The 20,121-nt window shown below is 43.9% G+C and overlaps 1 pseudogene; it reads right to left on the bottom strand.

The window, feature by feature from the left end:
* Nucleotides 1-18,817: 18,817 nt before the first annotated feature.
* LOC129473396 (large ribosomal subunit protein eL31-like) lies at nucleotides 18,818-19,215 on the bottom strand (annotated as a pseudogene).
* Nucleotides 19,216-20,121: the final 906 nt, after the last annotated feature.

Genomic DNA, 20,121 nt, shown 5'->3' with positions numbered 1-20,121 from the left:
TTCCCTAGAGTACCTTGCAACTAAATGTTGCTTATTATCTGGGTTTTGAATTGAGCTGATGGAACTGTAATTGCCTAATTTTTAAAACAACAGTAAAATTAGATATAAAGAAGAAAAGCTTTCTGGATATTATATTAAGGAAAAGGCATCCCCAATAAACAGCTATTTGAGTATGATGTGAGGCAGAAAATCTTCCACATTCAAACAATTCCTAGTTGTTCAGCGCAAATTGTTGAGCAATCTTGAGCCTTGGTTTCCTCATAAATACAAAGGGAATAATCATACCTGCTCACAGAGTGGGGAGAACCTCATCAGGTAATGAATGTGAAATGGCTTTCTAAGTATAAAGAACATTCACGAACATTAGTTAATGCTACGGTACGACCACTTATCTGTTCCTCACCAGTGGCTGCAGATCCACCGCACCTTTGCTGCCTTCTTCCCCATTCTGATTAGTCTGCTAGGTAGAGTGTGGAAGAATTTGATCTTTTCTGTTAACTTTGTCAAATTTAAACTATTGACTGTCTCATATTTACAGTTTAAAATGTAGCTAAAATCAGATTTACTATTGTTGGAGATATTTGTTGATAAATTAATCAGGGAAAAGAATATAAGAAAGTCAGGAAGGTAGATTAAAATTCTGCATACTTATGGTTCTTCCTGTTTAGGAAGAAATATGGCATAGCCCAAAAAAAGGACATTATTCAAAGAAGGAAGAAGATGTGTTCACAATAATATTCATTGCAATATTATTTACAATGGTGGAAATGACGACTTTCCTTTTCAGCAGTACAGGCACTCCTAAGGCCACTCCTATCCCTGAATCTCAGGCTTTATCTCTGATAAAACAGAAGAATTTAGTTAATGGAGGTTCTTGAGTCTACTCTCAGTATTTTTGATTCAATAGGTTTGATTCAAGGCCTAGAAATTTGAATTGAACACCAATGGTTAAAGCAATGGCTGTAGTATAATTATTTAATGGACATTTTTAAAAGATAATATAGCAACATGGCAAAATATTATAGTTAACTATGAAGTTAAAAAAGCAGAAACAAAATTACACAACCATGGAAAAGATGTATATTCAAGTAGGCAAGAAAAGTATGGGATATATTTTTTAAAACTGTTTGAATTATTAATCTAGAATACTCAGAGTCAATTGCCTTCCTTTTATTTTGAGAGCTAAATGCTATAATGTTGCTTAGATGGTTTTGAAATCTGCATTCATTCAGACCAAGCAATAGGTGGATTTGGGATTTTATGCACACTTTAGAAAAAAGAAACAGCCAATAGTATGCTTTCTGCCCCTCCTATAATTCATTTAATGTTAGTGAGTAAATATTAGTACCTGGCTTTACGAAAATACCTTATACTGTCCAATAGACAAGGAAGTGGGACACAAGTCAGAATCATAATTTAACTCTGTCAGAAAAAAACTAACCAATAACTATAGCAACTGCTACCACAAATTTAGAACCCAGAAATGTTTACACCATGACAATTTAGGGTGCAGACATTACAGCCACATACATAAAATACCGCTGTGGCTCCCCTAGAACAATCCAAAAGATTAAAGAGCTTTGACACCTATTGAGAAATAAGTATTCCTAGATTAAAGGTTTAGGTACCTTTTAATCCCTTAACACCTTTAGCTGAAATGCATTCTCTGGCATCACATAGGAAAAAAATGAATCAAGAAGCTTGCTAACCTATTAAATAGTGACTAGTAATAGTCTGCTGGCAGGTAATTTTTTTTTTTTTTTTTTGAGACAGAGTCTTGCTCTGTCACCCAGGCTGGAGTGCAATGGAGCGGTCTCAGCTCACCGCAACTTCTACCTCCCGGGTTCAAGCGATTCTCCTGCCTCAGCCTCCCGAGTAGCTGGGATTACAGGTGGCTGCCACCACACCAGGCTAATTTTTGTATTTTCAGTAGAGACTGAGTTTCACCATGTTGGCCAGGCTGGTCTCGGACTGCTGACCTTGTGATCCACCCGCCTCGGCCTCCCAAAGTGCTGGGATTACAGGCGTGAGCCACTGTCCCCAGCCAAATCTTTTTTTTTTTTTTTTTTTTTGAGATAGGATCTCACTACTTTGCCCAGGCTGGCCTCGAAGTCCTGGGTTCAAGGGATCCTCCAGCCTCAGCCTCTCAAGTAGCTGGGATTACATGTGAACGCCACCGTGGCTGGCAGAACCAAAATCGTAATAGTTATTTTCAGACAATTAAAGCATTTAAGGGGTGAGCACCTCTTCCCCACGCCTCATTCATTTCCCTGGGAAACTGTGTAATGCTCATATTTCTCATTGAAGAGGATGGCAGATGCTAGAATCATTACCAGGTTAAGTTAAACGAATTGTTACTTAAGAGACTCAGGCCAAAATGGACCTTCTCCTTTTTTGTAGATAACCATCTCTAATTCCTACTTTGTCAAGAAGAAACATAGCCACAGAATGCCTTAGATATAGTGGAGCACAGAAATCGCTTTCTTCTCAGTCTAATAAAAAGGAATAATTTACTCTAGTAACTCCATTACCTGTGATATCTAGGAACATAATGCAAAGTCCTCGCCATGATCAGGCCATCACAGTGGAAGCTACAGAGAAAGTCTCATCAAAGACACTATTGAACTATCCAGGGATAGGATGTAGGAATTTAGATGGTTTTAAAAATATACATCCCTCATCCCAGACCAGCAGCAATGCTATAAAGACATGAGTGCAGGAACGAACTTTTGATAATTACTCGAGTGGTAAGGCCAGGACACAATCTTGAGCCTTACAGGGATTTTTTTTTGAGATGGAGTTTTGCTCTTGTCCCCCAGGCTGGAGTGCAATGGCATGATCTTGGCTCACTGCAACCTCTGCCTCCTGGGTTCAAGCTATTCTCCTGCCTCAGCCTCCCGAGTAGCTGGGATTACAGGTGTGCACCACCACGCTCGGCTAATTTTGTATTTTTAGTAGAGATGGGGTTTCACCACGTTGGTCAGGCTGGTCTCGAACTCCTGACATCAAGTGAGCCACCCACCTTGGCCTCCCAAAGTGCTGGAATTACAGGCGTGAGCCACCGAGCCTGGCCTGGGATCTTTAAAAAGAACTAAGCTACACTAAATTAATCGAAACCAGTAATAAATGTAAATATCTAAATAGATAAATGGTAGATCAATCAAGATAAATAAAAACTTATTTGGCGCAAACTTTTCAGCACTTCCTATGCTCCTGATTTCATTTAGGCGGAGAACACCACAGCATTATTTTATAGAGTATTAAACTTATATTATCATTTTTCTCCAGCAAACTTTTTTCCCCGATACTCCCAGAGTAAGAGCCAGTTTCAGCCCACTCAAGTGAAATTTTAATTCTGAAGAGGCATAAGTCATTCTGACCATAAGCCATCCTTAATCTGGGCAGGCCTGAAGAGCTGGACTCTTTCCTCATCTGTGTGGAGGATTGTAAGGATGTTTAGGGGCCAGGGCCAAGGGTCCAGTGTGGTTCAAACCTCTGAGAACCCACAAGATCAACCCTGTAACAGTCCTGGGTCATGTATCACACTGGCTTCCCTGAGCAACAGACTAAGTTGAACAATCAAATTTGTGTCCAATCATTGTCCATCCACCTTCTCCCACAGCCGGTCCCTGGACCCAGAGCACATTTGTGAGTTTGGATCAGTACTTGTCTGGCTTCTGGGTGGTTGAAAATCTCACAAATAGCAGGACAATGTTGAACATGCAAAGATAATCATTCTCCAAGGGCAACATTCTTAACATAGCTGATGGTGCAGTTTCAGAGGAGTTGAGGTAACATGCAGTCATAATGGATAATCCTTCCAACAGTTTTATATAAAACAGAAAATATGTCACTGGCAGAAAATCCCCCAAAAGCTAAGGTTTCTCTGCAAAATCCAGAGCAGACAGGACGAATCACCATGCAAACACTGAAGAACTCTCATACTTGTGATTAACCTTACCTGACACCTTATCTCTACCTCTCAGCTCAGGTTAAAGTGCCTGTTCACACATATTAACGCATTTGATCCCACAACAAATAAGGGACATCGCACTGGGCTTATTGCCAAGTTATCCCATTACAGCAGAGAAAACATTATCTCTAGAAGGTTTTAATTGCAGCTACAAGGAAAGTCCTTCCCAGATTAAATCCTACTGTGTTTCCCCTTCCTGCCAGGTTTTTCCAGATGTTCGTTTTTATACATGACGTATTTTAACAAATCCTAAATTCTTGGGTTTATCATTATCTTCTGCCTTCTTGCCCTCCTTACAAGAATTATCTTCTGCCTTCTTGCCCTCCTTACAAGAATTATCTTCTGCCTTCTTGCCCTCCTGGTGCCACAGACATTAGTGAAAAACCTCGTCAGAGAAATTTACTCATCCTCTCCCAGAGTTCCCCATTGTCTAACCCAGTGCTGCCAATAGAAATACAATGAGAAGGCGGGGCACAGTGGCTCACACCTATAATCCCAGTGCTTTGGGAGGCTGACGCAGGCCAATCACTTAAGCTCAGGAGTTTAAGACCAGCCTGGACAACATGGCAAAATCCCATCTCTACAAAAAAATACAAAAATTGGCACGGCGTGGTGGTGCACCCATGTAGTCCCAACTACTTGGGAGGCTGAGACAGGAAAATCACTTGAACCTGGGAGGCAGAGGTTGCAGTGAGCTGAGATGGTGCCATTGCACTCCAGCCTGGGTGACACAGCGAGACTCTGTCAAGAAAGAAAAGAAAGAAAGAGAGAAAGAGAGAAGGAGAGAGGGAGGGAGGGAGAGAGAGAAAAAAGGAAAGAAAGAAAAAAGAAAGAAAGAAAGGAAAAGAAAAGAGAGAGAGGAAGGAAGGAAGGAAAAGAAAGAAGGAAAGAAAGAGAAAAGAAGAAAGAAAGAGAGAGAAAGAATATAATACGAGAGCCATATTACTCATTTATTCATTTTTGCAGTGCTACTTTATTTGACAATCAGCAGTTAGTTCTCATCCATATTGACCGTAGATTTTTTAAAGGTTGTGACAGGTACGTAGCTACCAAAACACAGAGCTTATTTGGTGATTCTTCATCCTCATTACTTTTTTGTGGACAACTGCACATGGATATGGTATGGGACATTCTTTAATCTTTTGGGCCAGACAGCTTTGTGGAGCCTGATACTAATATGCACATCTGGAGTTCTCACCTCCTTCATGGCAAATTTCCAGATTTCTCTGAGTTCTAGAGGCACGTGCTTTTTGAAGTTCACTCCACAGGTGCCCTTGTGAATGTTGATGATGTGTTCTTGGGTCACCACCTCATTGATGGTAGAACGGACCTTCTTCTTCTTGCTACCTGTCAGGCCCAAGGTAGAAAGTCACATATGTAATTTAAATTTTGCACCCTCTGAAGCAATGGCCCAAGCTGTACCTTGGCAGTGACTATAGTTTTTAAAAATAAAAAGAAATAAACTAATTAAAAAATTTGTTCATTGTGGTAAAATGTATATAACATAAAATTTACCATTTTAACCATTTTAAAATGTATAATTCAGTGGACTAAGTACATTCACAATGTTATGCAACTATCACCACTATTCATTTCCAGAACTTTATCATCATCCCAACAGAAATTCTATACTCATTAAACAATAACTACCCATTCCCTCCTCCCTCCAGCCCCTGGTAACCACTATACTTTCTGGTTCTACAAATTAGCTTATCTAGGTTCTTCATGTAAGTGGAATCACAATACGTGATCTTTTGCATCTGGCTTATTTCACTTAACAACATTTTCAAGGTTCATCATGTTGCAGCATGTGTCAGAATTTCATACCTTTTTAAGGCTGAATAATATTCCATTGTATATTTACCCATTTTGTTTATCCACTGATATGGTTTGGCTCTGTGTTTCTACCCAAATCTCATCTCGAATCCCCACATGTCAAGGGAGGGACCTGGTAGGAGGTGATTGGATCATGGGGGTAGTTCCCCCCATGCCATTCTTGTGATAGTAAGTTCTCATGAGACCTGATGGTTTAAAAGTGTGGCACTTCCCCCCTTTACTCTCTCTCTCTCTCTCGTTTGCTCGCTCCTGCTGCCATGTAAGATGTGCCTTGCTTCCTATTCACCATTTGCCATGATTTTAAGTTTCCTGAGGGCTCCCCAGCCATGCAGAACTATGAGTCAATTAAGCCTCTTTCCTTTATAAACTACCCAGTCTCAGGCAGTTCTTTATAGCAGTAAGAAAATAGACTAATACAGGCCAGGCGCGGTGGCTCACGCCTGTAATCCCAGCACTTTGGGCGGCAAAGGTGGGCGGATCACGAGGTCAGGCGATCAAGACCATCCTGACTAACGTGGTGAAACCCCATCTCTACTAAAAATACAAAAAATTAGCCAGGTGTGGTGGCGTGTGCCTGTAGTCCCAGCTACTCAGGAGGCTGAGGCAGGGGAATGGTGTAAACCTGGGAGGCGGCGCTTGCAGTGAGCCAAGATCACACCACTGCACTCCAGCCTGGGCGACAGAGCGAGACTCTGTCTCAAAAAAAGAAAGAAAGAAAAAAGAAAAGAAAATAGACTAATACAGAAAATTTGTATCAGGAGTGGAGTACTGCTATAAAGATATCTCAAAATGTGGAAGTGACTTTGGAACTGGGTAATGGTCAGAGGCTGGGACAGTTTGGAGGGCTCAAAAGAAGACAGGAAGATGAAGGAAAGCTTGAAACTTTCTGGATACTTGTTGAATGGTTTTGACCAAAATGCTGACAGTGATATGGACAATGAAGTCCAGGCTGAGGTGGTCTCAGATGGAGATTAGGAACTGACTGGGAATTAGAGTAAAGATCACTCTCACTATGCTTTAGTAAAGAGACTGGTAGCATTTTGCTCCTGCCCTAGAGATCTGTGGAACTTTAAACTTGAGAGATATGATTTAGGGTATCTGGCAGGAGAAATTTTTAAGCAGCAAAGCATTCAAAAGGTGACCTGGCTGATTCTGAAAGCATTCAGTCATACACATTCACAAAGAGATTGTCTGAAACTGAAACTTCTGTTTAAAAGGGAAGCAGGGGCCGGGCACAGTGGCTCATGCCTGTAACCCCAGCACTTTGGGAGGCCGAGGTGGGCAGATCACCTGAGGTCAGGAGTTTGAGACCTGCCTGGCTAACATGGTGAAACCCCATTTCTACTAAAAATACAAAAAATTAGCCAGACTGATGGCGCGCCCCTGTAATCCCACCTACTTGGGAGGCTGAGGCAGGAGAATCGCTTGAACCCGGTAGGCGGAGGTTGCAGTGAGCCAAGATTGCACCACTGCACTCCAGCTTGGTCAACAAGAGCGAAACTCCATCTCAAAAAAAAAAAAAAAAAAAAAAAGAGGGAAGCAGAGCATAAAAGTTTGGAAATTTGCAGCCTTACCATGCGGTAGAAAACAAAAACCCATTTTCTGGGGAGAAATTCAAACAAGCTGCAGAATTTGCATAAGTAACAAGGAGCTGAATGCGAATAGCCAAGACAATGGGGAAAATGTGTCCAGGGCATGTCAGAGATCTTTGCAGCAGCCCCTCCCATCACAAGCCCAGAGGCCTAGGAGGGGAAAAATGGTTTCACGGGCCAAGCCCAGGACTCCGCTGCTCTGTACAGCCTCAGGACTTGGTACTCTGCATCCCAGCTACTCCAGCTCTAGCCATCACTACAAGGGGCCAAGGTACAGCTTGGGCCATTGCTTCAGAGGGTGCAAGTCCCAAGACTTGACAGCTTCCATATGAAGTTGGGTGGGCCTGCTGGCATGCAGAAGATAAGAATTGAGCTTTAGAGGCCTCTGCCTAGATTTCAGGGGATGTATGAAAATGCCTGGATGTCTAGGCGGAAGTCTGTTGCAGGGGCAGAGCCCTCATGGAGAACCTCTACTAGGGTAATGCAGAAAGGAAATGTGGGGTTGGAGACCCCACACACAGTTCCCACTGGGGCACTGCCTAGTGGAGCTGTGAGAAAAGGGCCACCGCCTTCCAGAACCCAGAATGGTAGATCCACCAGTAGCCTGCACCGTTTGCTTGGAAAAGCCACCGGCACTTAATGCCAGCCCATAAGAGCAGTCAGAAGGAGGGCTGTACCCTGCAGAGCCACAGGAGTGGAGTTGCCCAAAGCCTTGGGTGCCCACGCCTTGCATCAGCATGCCCTGGATCTAAGTCATGGAGTCAAAAGAGATTATTTTGGAACTTTAAGATTTAATGAATGTCCTGCTGGGTTTCAGACTTGTATGGGGCCTGTGGCCCCTCTGTTTTTGCCCATTTTTTCCCATTTGGAATGGGAACATTTACCCAATGCCTATACCCCCTATTGTATCTTGGAAGTAACTAACTTGCTTTTAATTTCACAGGTTCATAAGCAGAAGACACTTGTCTTGTCTCAGATGAGACTTTGGACTTGGACTTTTGAGTTAATGCTGGAACGAGTTAAGACTTTGAGGGGCTGTTGGGAAGGTATAATTGGTTTTGAAATGTGAACAGTACATGAGATTTGGGAGGGGCCAGGGATGGAATAACATGGTTTGGCTCTGTCTCTCCACTCAAATCTCATCTCAAATTGTAGTCCCCGCATGTCAAGGGAGGGACCTGATGGAAGGTGATTGTATCATGGGGGCAGTTTCTCCCATGCTGTTCTCATGATAGTGAGTTCTCATGAGATCTGATGGTTTTAAAGTGTGGCACTTCCCCTCCTTTGCTCTCTCTCTTCTCTCTTGCTGCCATGTGAGACATGCCTTGCTTCTCCTTTGCCTTCTGCCATGATTGTAAGTATCCTGAGGCCTCCTCAGCCATGCAGAACTGTGAGTTAATTAAACCCGTTTCCTTTACAGATTACGCTGTCTCAGGCAGTTCTTTATAGCAGTGTGAAAATGGACGAATACATCTGTTCAGCTATTAATGGACATTTGAGTATTACCACCTTTGGGCTATTATGAAAAATGCTACTATGAACATTACTGTACCAGTATTTGTTTGAGTCCCTGCTTTCAATTCTTTTGGGTATACACCTAGAATAAGTAAAATTATTCTAAAAATATACTGTACTTAACCCAATATATCAAAACTATTACCATGTCAACATATAATTAAAGGAAGCAATTACAAGATGTTTTACATTTTTTTCCTAAGGTCTCAAATTCCAGTGTATTTATAGTACTTCTCAATTCAAACACTAAATTTTCACCAGAAACACTTGATCTGTATTTAGATTTCATAAAATTATAGTTGAAAAAGTAGATTCACATACCCAAGTTAGAACATGTAAATTAATTAAAATTAAATAAAATGTAAAATTTTATTCCTCAGTCCTTAGCTACATTTCCAGTGCTCAATAGCTGCATGTGGGGCTAGTGGCTTCTCTATGAACAGCACAGGTCTAGCCAATTGGATAGAAAATCCTCTGAGCTGGGTGCAGTGGCTTATGCCTGTAATTCCAGCCCTTTGAGAGACCGAGGCAGGAGGATATTTTGAGCCCAAAAGAAGTTTGAGATTAGCCTATGCAATATGGTGAGACCCCTTCCTACAAAAACAAACAAACAAACAAATAAACAAAAGAAAGAAAAAGAGAAAAGCCTCTGTCTGGCCCCTCACAATCTGGCTCCATCCTACTTTACCCAGCCTGTTTCCCACTATTCCTCAGCATGTGTCTTAGACCGACTGATCTGGAACATTAATTTGATGTCAAAGTATTTATCAAGCATTGACCATATGCCAAGCATTGTGCTGAACATTGGACATAATGGGAAATGAAACGATGTCTGCATAGAGCCTAAAAACAGGTGGGGCCAGCAGACATAAACACAGATAACTGCATAAATAAATATATATTACAAATTGTTATATGCCCTATGGGGAAAGAGTGTCATTATGGAATAGGTGGATTTAAAGAGGTGATCAATAATCACGCAAATAACAGTTATCTTACAAATTTCGATAAGTACTTGGGGAACAAAGTAAAGGATCTGATGATAGTGGACCCTATTTCCAAGGGAAGCTTCTCAGAGTGAGAGGTGACAATGTGCTAGCAGCCCTTGCTTGCTCTCAGCACCTCCTCGGCCATGGTGTCTGCTCTGGCCATGCTTGAGGAGCCCTTCAGCCTGCCGCTGCACTGTGGGAGCCCCTCTCTGGGCTGGCCAAGGCCAGAGCCGACTCCCTCTGCTTGCCAGGAGGTGTGGAGGGAGAGGCACAGGCGGGAACTGGGGCTGCGCACAGCACTTGCAGGCCAGCGCGAGTTGCTGGTGGGCCCGGGCTCAGAGGGCCCCACACTGGGAGCAGCTGGCTGCTGCAGCCGGCCTAGGCAGTGAGGGGCTTAGCACCCGGGCCAGCAGCTGCAGAAGGGGCACCAGGTCCCCCAGCACTGCCGGCCTACTGGCACCACACTCGAATTCTCACCAGGCCTCAGCCACTTCCCCACGGGGCAGGGTTGGGGACCTGCAGCCCGTCATGGCCGAGCCAAGACCCCCCAGCCCCCGCCCCCACAGTGGGCTCCCGCAGGGCCTGAGCCTCCCTGATGGACACCGCCTCCTGCTCAGCCGGGCCCAGTCCCATCGACTGCCCAAGGGCTAAGGAGTGCAGGCGCCCGGTGAAGGACTGATGGGCAGCCCCGCCTGTGGCCCTGGCATGGGATCCACTAGGGGAAGCCAGCTGGGTTCCTGAGTCGGGTGGAGACTTGGAGAACTTTCATGTCTAGCTGAAGGATTCTATATGTGCCAATCAGCACTCTGTGTCTGGCTCCGGGGTTTGTGGATGCACCAATCAGCACTCTGTATCTAGCTAATCTGGTGGGGACTTGGAGAACTTTTATGTCTAGCTAGAGAATTGTAAATGCACCAATCAGCACTCTGTGTCTAGCTCAGGGATTGTAAACGCACCAATCAGCACTCTGTCTAGCTAAAGATTTGTAAACACACCAATCAGTGCTCTGTGTCTAGCTAATCTAATGGGGACTTGGAGAACTTCTGTGTCTAGCTCAAGGTTCCTAAATGCACCAATCAGCACCCTGTCAAAATGGGCCAATCAGCTCTCTGTAAAATGGACCGATCAGCAGGATGTGGGTGGGGTCAGATAGGTCCCCTTCCAGGCTGTGGAAGCTTTGTTCTTTCGCTCTTCGGGATAAATCTTGGAGCTGCTCAGTCTTCGGGTCTGAGCAGCCTTTATGAGCAGTAACACTCACCTCGAAGGTCTGCAGCTTCACTCCTGAAGCCAGCGAGACCACGAACCCACCAGATGGGACGAACAACTCTGGACGTGCTGCCTTTAAGAGCTGTAACACTCACTGGGAAGATCTGCAGCTTCACTCCTGAAGTCAGTGAGACCACGAATCCACCAGAAGAAACTCCAGACGCATCTGAACATCTGAAGGCACAAACTCCAGACACAGCGTCTTTAACAACTGTAACACTCACCTCGAGGGTCCGCGGCTTCATCCTTGAAGTCAGGGAGACCAAGAGTCCACCAATTCCGGACACGAGGAAGTAATTTGAAGGCAAGATGGGAGGACAGATGAGCTGGATAAAGGGGTACAAAAGTGGGGCAGGGTGGTAAAGTGGGCAGAGGGAACAGCATGCGTAAGAGGCCTAGATGAGAGAAACTCACAGAGAGGAACAGTATGGTGCAAGTGTAGAGAGTGGTGCCAGTGAGGCTGGGCAGGTAAGCAAGGACCCACCTCAGGCAGGTCTTTAGGCCATAGCAATGATTTGGGATTTTGTACCAAGTGCAATGGGAAAGCTATTAAAGGTTGTTTAAGGATGTGGGATTGGCATTTCTTTTTAAAGACCACTCTGGCTGCTTGGTGCAGAAAAGTTCTAAATTCTCAACTTGCAGCCTAAAGGGATCTCCTTTCTTTGCTTTTAATTTTGACCTCAGTTGCTCTGTCAAAACTCATTGCATCCACCATAGTTCTCGCTTTGTATTTACTTGCATTGTTACTTTATGTGCTGCCTTCCTTTACTAGTTATTCATAGACTTGACTCACTGATGCACCCTACCCCAACTGTAACCTTTTCCTGTGGGCAGAAAAGATTTCTCAGTCATTGTTGTGTGCCTATAGCATGGAGCAGATACACTTGGCTAATCTGTTAAACCAGACTGAGCTAAAAGTCCCATCATAGTTTGCTGCTTTCCCCCCATCAAAAAGCATTCTGTGACCTAATTAACTCGGTCTTTAATCCAACTGCTCTATACTCTGCTTGCCACAAAGACTGAAGTCCCTGAACAAGACCTGGACAGCCTTCCAGCATCCTAGCAGGCAATACCTAGCAACCGAAAGAGGTCTTGTTTTGTTTCAGGTCAGCCCAGGCTTACAAAAGTCATCAACTCACGTGACCTGGCACTTCAGAATCTCAAGAAACTCTCCTTCTACCTTTCATAATACTGGCATGAAAACTATGTACTTAACAGAGTTCTCAAAAAACACAACCCATCTCCAAGAGGTGCTAGTACTTGGCTAGATGCAGTTTTTAGCTAAGGACTCCAAAATTATCAGATTGCTTTTCACCTTCCATTTATTGTGGGTTGAAATTTCATGACCTAAGGGAGAGAAGTATGGAAAGGGCCTGAGGCAGGAGAATAGGGTCTAGAGGCAGAGAACCTAAAGCTGTTTCACACCAACTTCCTAGAACTAAATTGAAAGGAGGCGGGGCACGGTGGATCACGCCTATAATCCCAGCACTTTGGGAGGCCAAGGCGGGCGCATCACGAGGTCAGGAGTTCGAGACCATCCTGGCCAACATAGTGAACTCGTTTCTACCGAAAATACAAAAATTAGCATGGCGTGGTGGCGCGTGCCTGTAGTCCCAGCTACTCGGGAGGCTGAGGCAGGAGAATCACTGGAACCTGGGAGGCGGAGGTTGCAGTGAGCCCAGATTGTACCACTGCACTCCAGCTTGGGTGACAGAGCAAGACTTTCGTCAAAAAAGAAAAGAAAACCCTAACTTTCCACCCCGAAGTAACGAAAGGATCAGAGGTTACTCCTCTTGACATTTTCTGCCAGGCAGATGGAAAATTGGGAGTTAGCAACAGATCAGACCGATTGCGGGTCCAGTCTTCCTTTGCAACTTTGTAATTTCACTCTAGCCTCTGAATGGTTGTCCACAACCAATCAAACTGATTGCGGGCTACCACTTCGTTTACATGAGGTGAGTATGAAGTGGCCAAAGGGAAACAAACCTCTAGAGGGTATTTGAACCCAGGAAGATTCTGTGTCGGGGTCCTTGAGCCGCTGCCCGGGTAGCTCCCACACTGTGGAGTGTACTTTCGTTTTCAATAAATCCCTGCTTTCGTTCTTTGGTTGCTTCATTCTTTCTTTGCTTTGCTGGGCGTTTTGTTCAGTTCTTTCTTCAAAATGTCAAGAACCCGGACAACTGCAGTCACGACCTTCTACCGTGACAGGCCCACACTTTGTCACTTACAAACTATGTATGACCTTGGCCAGATGAATCTCAGCCTGTTTCAACATCTACAACTGGTGGTAATACCCATCTATTCCTACAGACTTGTTAAAAGGATTAAATGATAAGCAAAAATATCTACCAAGACTTTACAATCAAGCCAAACTGCTTTCTGTGCCTTTAAGGGTTTTTCTGGGTTTTTGTTTTGTTTTGTTTTGTTTTTTTTGTGTGTGTGGTGAGGCAGAGGGAGTAACCTTTGGCGTCAACAGAAAAGCCACTAGGTTTCCTTTTCTTTTCTTCCCTGGTGAGTGATACTTTTTGGAAGATATCTCAGAATTTTTTTTAAAAGCTCATTTATGAAATATAACAAGACCCATTTTCAATATCATGAAACTTATGAGGATACAAAAAGCAAATATAATTTTAATCACAACAGGAGGAGTCTTTTATTGTTTTACCCCCACTCTCGGGCATCCTGGACACACATTAACAGTCTACAACGGAGGGCTCATTCACAATTATAAAAGACTGTGAAAGATGAGTAACGATTTAAGGTTTCTCTCCAGAGGCCCTTCCCCAGCTCCAGGTTTAGGCTGAACTGCCCACGAGGACCGTTTTCTTGCTGCCTAATCTCCCCCTCTTCTCCCGCCCCACGTGGTTCCACCCACTCGAGCGTCTCGGGACTCTGAACGTCCTAGACTCCAGCCTGGACGCTCTGGGCTCTGGATTTGAAGGGCGTGGAAGCACCAGCAGTCAAGGCCGCCTTCCATTCTTCCCTCAAGGCCTCGACCACCCTCCGATCCCAAGGTTGCGTGGTCCGGGCCGCACAACTCTCCTCTCCCTAGCTCAGCGCCTCCTCCGCCCCCACCCGATGTCCCCAGGAAGGGTCAGCGCGGGGACGAGGTCTGGTCATTGCCCGGGAATTACCCGGCCCGAGCGCGAGCTCAAGGCGGGGAGGGCGCGAGCGCGCGCCTCGCGAGGCCCCGCCCCATCGCCAGATGCCGCGCTGTTGGTGCGCGGTGATTGGTGGGTGCGGCCGCGGGATGAATGGGGTGACCGCCGCGGGGGTGCGGGGCGGGGCCGCCGAGGGCGCGGGGCGGGCGAGAGGAGCCGAGCGGCGCAGGGCGGGCGAGAAGAGCCGAGTGCCGCTGGGGTGGCGGCGGCACCGCCCTGAGCCACTGGCAGTTAACGGTCTCCACGCCGCGAGAGTGGAGGAGGGGGCCCCGGGCAGGCCCTGGTACCCGCGCCTGGCGCGAGTGTGCCCACCGCGTTCCGGGAACACAGAAATGATGGTGGCCCTCAAGGGCCTGCGGTCAAGACTGGGGGAAGGGGTTGCAAAGGGAAGCCACGCCCGCCCCTCAGGCCGGCGACAAAGGGCGTCCCCGCTTCTGTGGATCCCTCCCGGGTTCTCGGAGCGCGACGTGCCAAGAAGGCCCGGCTCCTTTGATTGGAATTCATGTCTGGACACCCAGTTTTTTTCTGTCCCTACATCAATACCCCGTTTTGACTCCATATTTTAGATTCAGTCACTCAGGCCAGGTGGCTCACACCCCTGATTCCAGCGCTTTGGGAGGCCAAGGAGGAGAATCGCTTGAGCCCAGGACTTCGAGGCTGCAGTGAGCGGCGATCGCGCCACTGCGCTCCATCCTGGGCGACAGAGCGAGACCCCATCTCTAAAAACAGGAAGAGAAAGAAATGTACGCACACTTTATGCCCGGCACACCCCAGTAACAAGGTAGACTTGCTTCTGTCATCCTGAAGTGTAATAGGGAAGGTAGGAGGTAAAAATGAGTAAACAAAACAATTACAGATTGTGCTAAGTGCTGTGGACAAAGTAAAGTAGTGGCTGAGGAAGAGGAAGTAGAGGAGAAACTGATTTTAGCCAGGTATGGGAAAGACCTGTCGTTTTAAAACGATGACTTCTCAATTGAGACCTGGGAAGGGGAGAGGTGAGCAGTTTTAAGGAGAGGGTATACAGCCTTTGCAAAGGCCCTACTGCTACAATGCCCTTTCCTCATCCTCTTTGACATGTGGATTCCCATAGCACTTTTTTTGCACTTCCTAAGGCACATCGCCTTTTACCATATATTGGTAAAAAGTTTTATCACCTCAATTCGTAGCACATACCAAGTTCCCAAAGAATAGTCAGTAAACACATACTTAGCATCCACTGACTTCCAGATTTCTTGCTATGTGCGGAGGATAATTTAACAAGTGAATTCATTCATGAATGAATGTTTTCTGAAAAGTAATTCTGTCTTTTTACGCCTATTCTATGCATCCACTGTGCCCCCCTTTATCCCTACTCTGTGGGAATTTTTCTTAACCACAACACAATTTTCCAGGCTTTCAGACTTTCACAGTCTAGTTACTCCTTGCTTGGCTGATCTAATAAACTAATTGGGTCTACTCATTAGTGAACGAAAGTTCAATGCGTCATCTTCCCCATATAATGTCTGTGTTTTGGTTTGTGTTATAGTAAGCTGCAAGACCTCAATTCAAAATAATAAATGAAGTGAGAAATTGAGGCACTTGACTACCCCCGAGTTGAGAAAATGTTTACTGATCTTTGGGGGACATAGGTTGAGGAATGAGGGTTCCTTACCAGTAAGTTCCCTAATCAATGAAGAAGCAGCTTAATTTGTTTTCCAGGTCGCTTGCCTTGACCTCTTCTTTTTGAAATTGGGCAACCTATGCCCATATGTGTATATGTTTTTCATGATATGAGAAAACCGCTTTGGGAAAGGTAAATTCTTGTGACCGGTATATTGACATAGTTATCAAACACTAGGCATACCTTGATTGTTTTGATAAGTAATGTAAATAAACTTTATTTCAGTTCGTCTGTGTCTGATTCTGTTTTAAAAAGTATTAACTATTCCTACATTACAGATTATCCCAAAATCTAGTGGTTTGGAACAACATTTTTTGCCTCAAAGTTTCTGAGATGAGGAATTGGGGCATCGTTTGCCTCAGCAGGGTTCTCTGCCTCAGGGTTTCTCACAGACTGCAGTCAAGATACTGGGCCCGGAGTAATCGCAAGACTTTTCTGAGGAAGGATCCACTTCCAAGTTCACTCATGTGGTGATTGGCAGGATTAGTTCCTCAAGGACTGTTAGATTCAGAACCTCAGTTCCCAGCTCCCTGTGGACAGGAGCCCAACCTTAGTTCCTTGACATGTAGACAGTTCCATAGCACCTTCCTTCATCAAAGTACGCAAAGCCAAGAAGTTACAGAGGGAGTGCCAATAGGACAGAGGTCAAACCTTCTTTTCTAACAATCTAGGAGGTGACATTCCATCATTTTTGCCGTATTCTATCTGTTAGGAACAAGTTACTAGGTCCAACCCACCAGCATGAATATCAAGTGGCAAAGATTATTGGGAGCCATGTCAGAATCTGCCTATCTTGTCATTAAAGTACAATAAACTGTGATATGAATTGCGGGCTCCAACATTTTTTTCTTGCACATCCTGAAACAGCCTGAGTCTTATTTGCTATCTTTATCATGAGGAAAGTAAATGGTCTTCTGAGAGTCTAGCTCAATAAACATTTACTGAATGCCTACTATGTACGTGTCACAGCATGCTAGAGGTGCAAAGATGAATGACACATATTCTTCACTTGACTTGGGGAGGAGAGGTAATAAGAAAACAATTACAGTATTAATATTATAAATGATAAAAAGCCTGCACAGAATGCTTTGGTCATGGGGAAAGAAGGAAGGAACATATTGTTCTAAGTAACATTCAAGGAAGTAAAAGAGGTCAGAGGAGGTGAAAAGAAAAATGAAAAGATTATGTTTAGATTAAGACTCAGTAAAGACCGAGCATGGTGGCTTATGTCTGTAATCCCAGCACTTTTGGAGGCCGAGGCAGGCGGATTACCTGAGGTCAGGAGTTCAAGACCTGCCTGGCCAACGTGGTGAAACCCCATCTCTACCAGAAATACATAGCCAGGCGTGGTAGCTCACACCTGTAGTCCCAGCTACTCGGGAGGCTGAGGCACAAGAACCACTTGAACCTGGGAGGTGTGGATTGCAGTGAGCTGAGATCACACCATTGCACTCCAGCCTGGGCAACAGAGTGAGACTCGGTCTCCAAGCAAAACAAACAACAACAACAACAAAAACTCAGTAGAAGTTGGCCAGGCGTCGTAGCTCAGGTCTGTAATCCCAGCACTTTGGGAGGGTAAGGCAGGTGGATCCCTTGACCTCAGGAGTTTGAGACCAGCCTCGCCAACGTTTTCTACTAAAAATACATTAAAAAAAAAAAAGTTGGGCATAGTGGAATATACCTGTGGTGCCAGCTCTGCAAGAGGCTGAGGTGGGAAAATCACTTGAGCCTGGAGGGTGGAAGCTATAGTGAGCCAAAATGGTGCCACTGCACCACAGTCTGGATGACAGAATGACATCCTGTCTCAGAAAAAAAAAAAAAAAAAGTTAATCTTATGCATCAACAAGATGCAAAAGTATTAACATATTGTATTCTGTATTTTCTAGACTTTAAACCACCTAAAATTGTCCCAATTTTATGCTCATCGGGTATTTGAAAACTTTTACGTTTTATACCCTAATTCATTCTATTGAAATACATCTTATAGAGAAGACTGTAACAGTCAAATCATGTCATTTAACCACTCAGATTAGAAGGCAACACTGCAATGCTATTTAACTCAAAAGAGAATTGACTGAGTGAACTTGACACAAAGGGGTATATGAATTTGGGGAGAAAAAAGTGCTTTACAATCAAAGGCCAAGAAATAGTTTTCAAAAATAATTAAACTGCAACACAAACTTGTAGAATTTCACTTGAGTCTTAACATCCCACATTCACTCTTGGCAAAAAGTGAATTTGAGACTGTGAAAATAAATTATACTACCAGTTTTTGACATGCAAAATCATGTCTAATATTGCAGGTGGACAAAAGCACGGCCTTTTATGACACATTATGCTGAGAACTAAAGCATCGCACAACTTAGAATGACTAATTCACTTATGGCTAAGTTTTAAAAAACTTTTGTTTTACAAAAGATAGAATTAGCACAAAGCATATTCTGGACTGTATCACCGGCTCCAGAAAATCTCATAGCGCACTTTCAGAACATACTACTTAACAAGAACATACTCCTTAACAATAGAAACCTCATCGCTGTTCTTGGTCAGTTGTTCACAGGTAGTTTTTTGGCTAAAAGTTTATTTATCTTATGCTTTTGTTTACATCCTGGAAACCTTTAGCTATTTAATATGTTACAGAATAAAATAAATCAATTATGAAATGTATCTTCTAATAACCAGCAAAGTAAAGACACATTGACCATCTATCTTAGGTTAAAATCTTACCTTATCTTCAGCATATCTTAGCATATGAAGAAGTTGAGAAACGAGACCTTTTTTTTTGCAGTTTTATAACTTTATTTGATGTATTTGAGGATCAGCAATTAGTTCTCATCCATATGGACTGTCTGTACATTTTTGAAAGTGCTGACAGGCACATAGGTAACCAAAGTATAGCGCTTATTTGGTGAATCTTCATCCTCATTATGTTTTCTGGACAACCGCACACGGATTCGGTATGGGACATTCCTTATTCCTTTGGTGCAGACAGCTTTGTTGAGCCTGCTATCAACGCGCACATCTAGAGTTTCCACCTCCTTCACGGCAAATTTCGGAATCTCTTTGAGTGCCCGAGGGGCACGCTTCTTGAAGCGCACTCCATGGATGCACCTGTGAATGTTGATGGTGTATTCTTGGATCACCACCTCATTGATGGCAGAACGGTCCTTTTCTTTTCGCCACCCTTCTTTGCGGGAGCCATTCTGCCGCGTCCAAGTTGGAAAGGGAGAACTGATACTTGAACTTAAATTCTAATTCTGCACTAACTGGCTGTGCAGCCTTGGTCATGTCACTTAACTCTTCTGTGGCTCAATTTGCTTGTCTCATTATAACGTTGAAAGCATAAGGGAAAGAATTGTTACGAACCTGGATTCATCATTGAAATAAATATAACAGTTTTTATGTCAAGAGAAAGTGCTTGATATTCAAGATAACTGATGCATGCATAGAAAGGGTAAGATATCCCAAATTCATAGCAATTTAAGACTAAATAATGTTTCTTTTTCATTAAAAGTATAGTTACAGTCTTTTTAATAGCACTTTAAAAATGTTAAATATTCCTTTGGAGCACGTTAATTTTTCAGATTTTAAAATTTCAGAAAGGCAAAAGGAGAAATTTGTTGTATCTACTGTAACAGGGAACAGAAAAATTATACTCAGATAATATTTTTTAAACTATTGTAGTTAGTAAGCTTTCCTTCTCTTTGACTTAATTTTTGGCCATATGATACCTAGTAAAAACATATATTATTGACTTGCATTTCAATTTTACATTAATTCATTTGTTCCTTTACTAATTCAATAAGTATTTATTGAGCTCCTACCAAGTGCCAGGCAGTGTTCAAAGTGCTGGGGAAACAGTGGTGATGAGAACAAAGTCTGTGTCCTCAATGAGCTTATGGGGCTGTGGGGATAACACACAAATATTAAAAAGTAAATCTATAGTATGCCAGAATGTTCAGTGCTAAGGAGAAACATAAAGTGTTCCCGAGTGTGAAAGGCAAGGAGGGAGGTATTGCAAATTTAAAGGGAGTGATCCAGGGGAAATCCCTAAGAAAATCACAGTGATGTAGCAACCAGCACGAAGCAAGGATGTAAGTCTTGGAGATTTCTGGGTTAGATCATTCTA

This window comes from Symphalangus syndactylus, chromosome 23, assembly GCF_028878055.3.
Source record: "Symphalangus syndactylus isolate Jambi chromosome 23, NHGRI_mSymSyn1-v2.1_pri, whole genome shotgun sequence".
Lineage (NCBI taxonomy): Eukaryota > Metazoa > Chordata > Mammalia > Primates > Hylobatidae > Symphalangus > Symphalangus syndactylus.
This window is presented reverse-complemented; position numbering and strand designations above follow the sequence as displayed.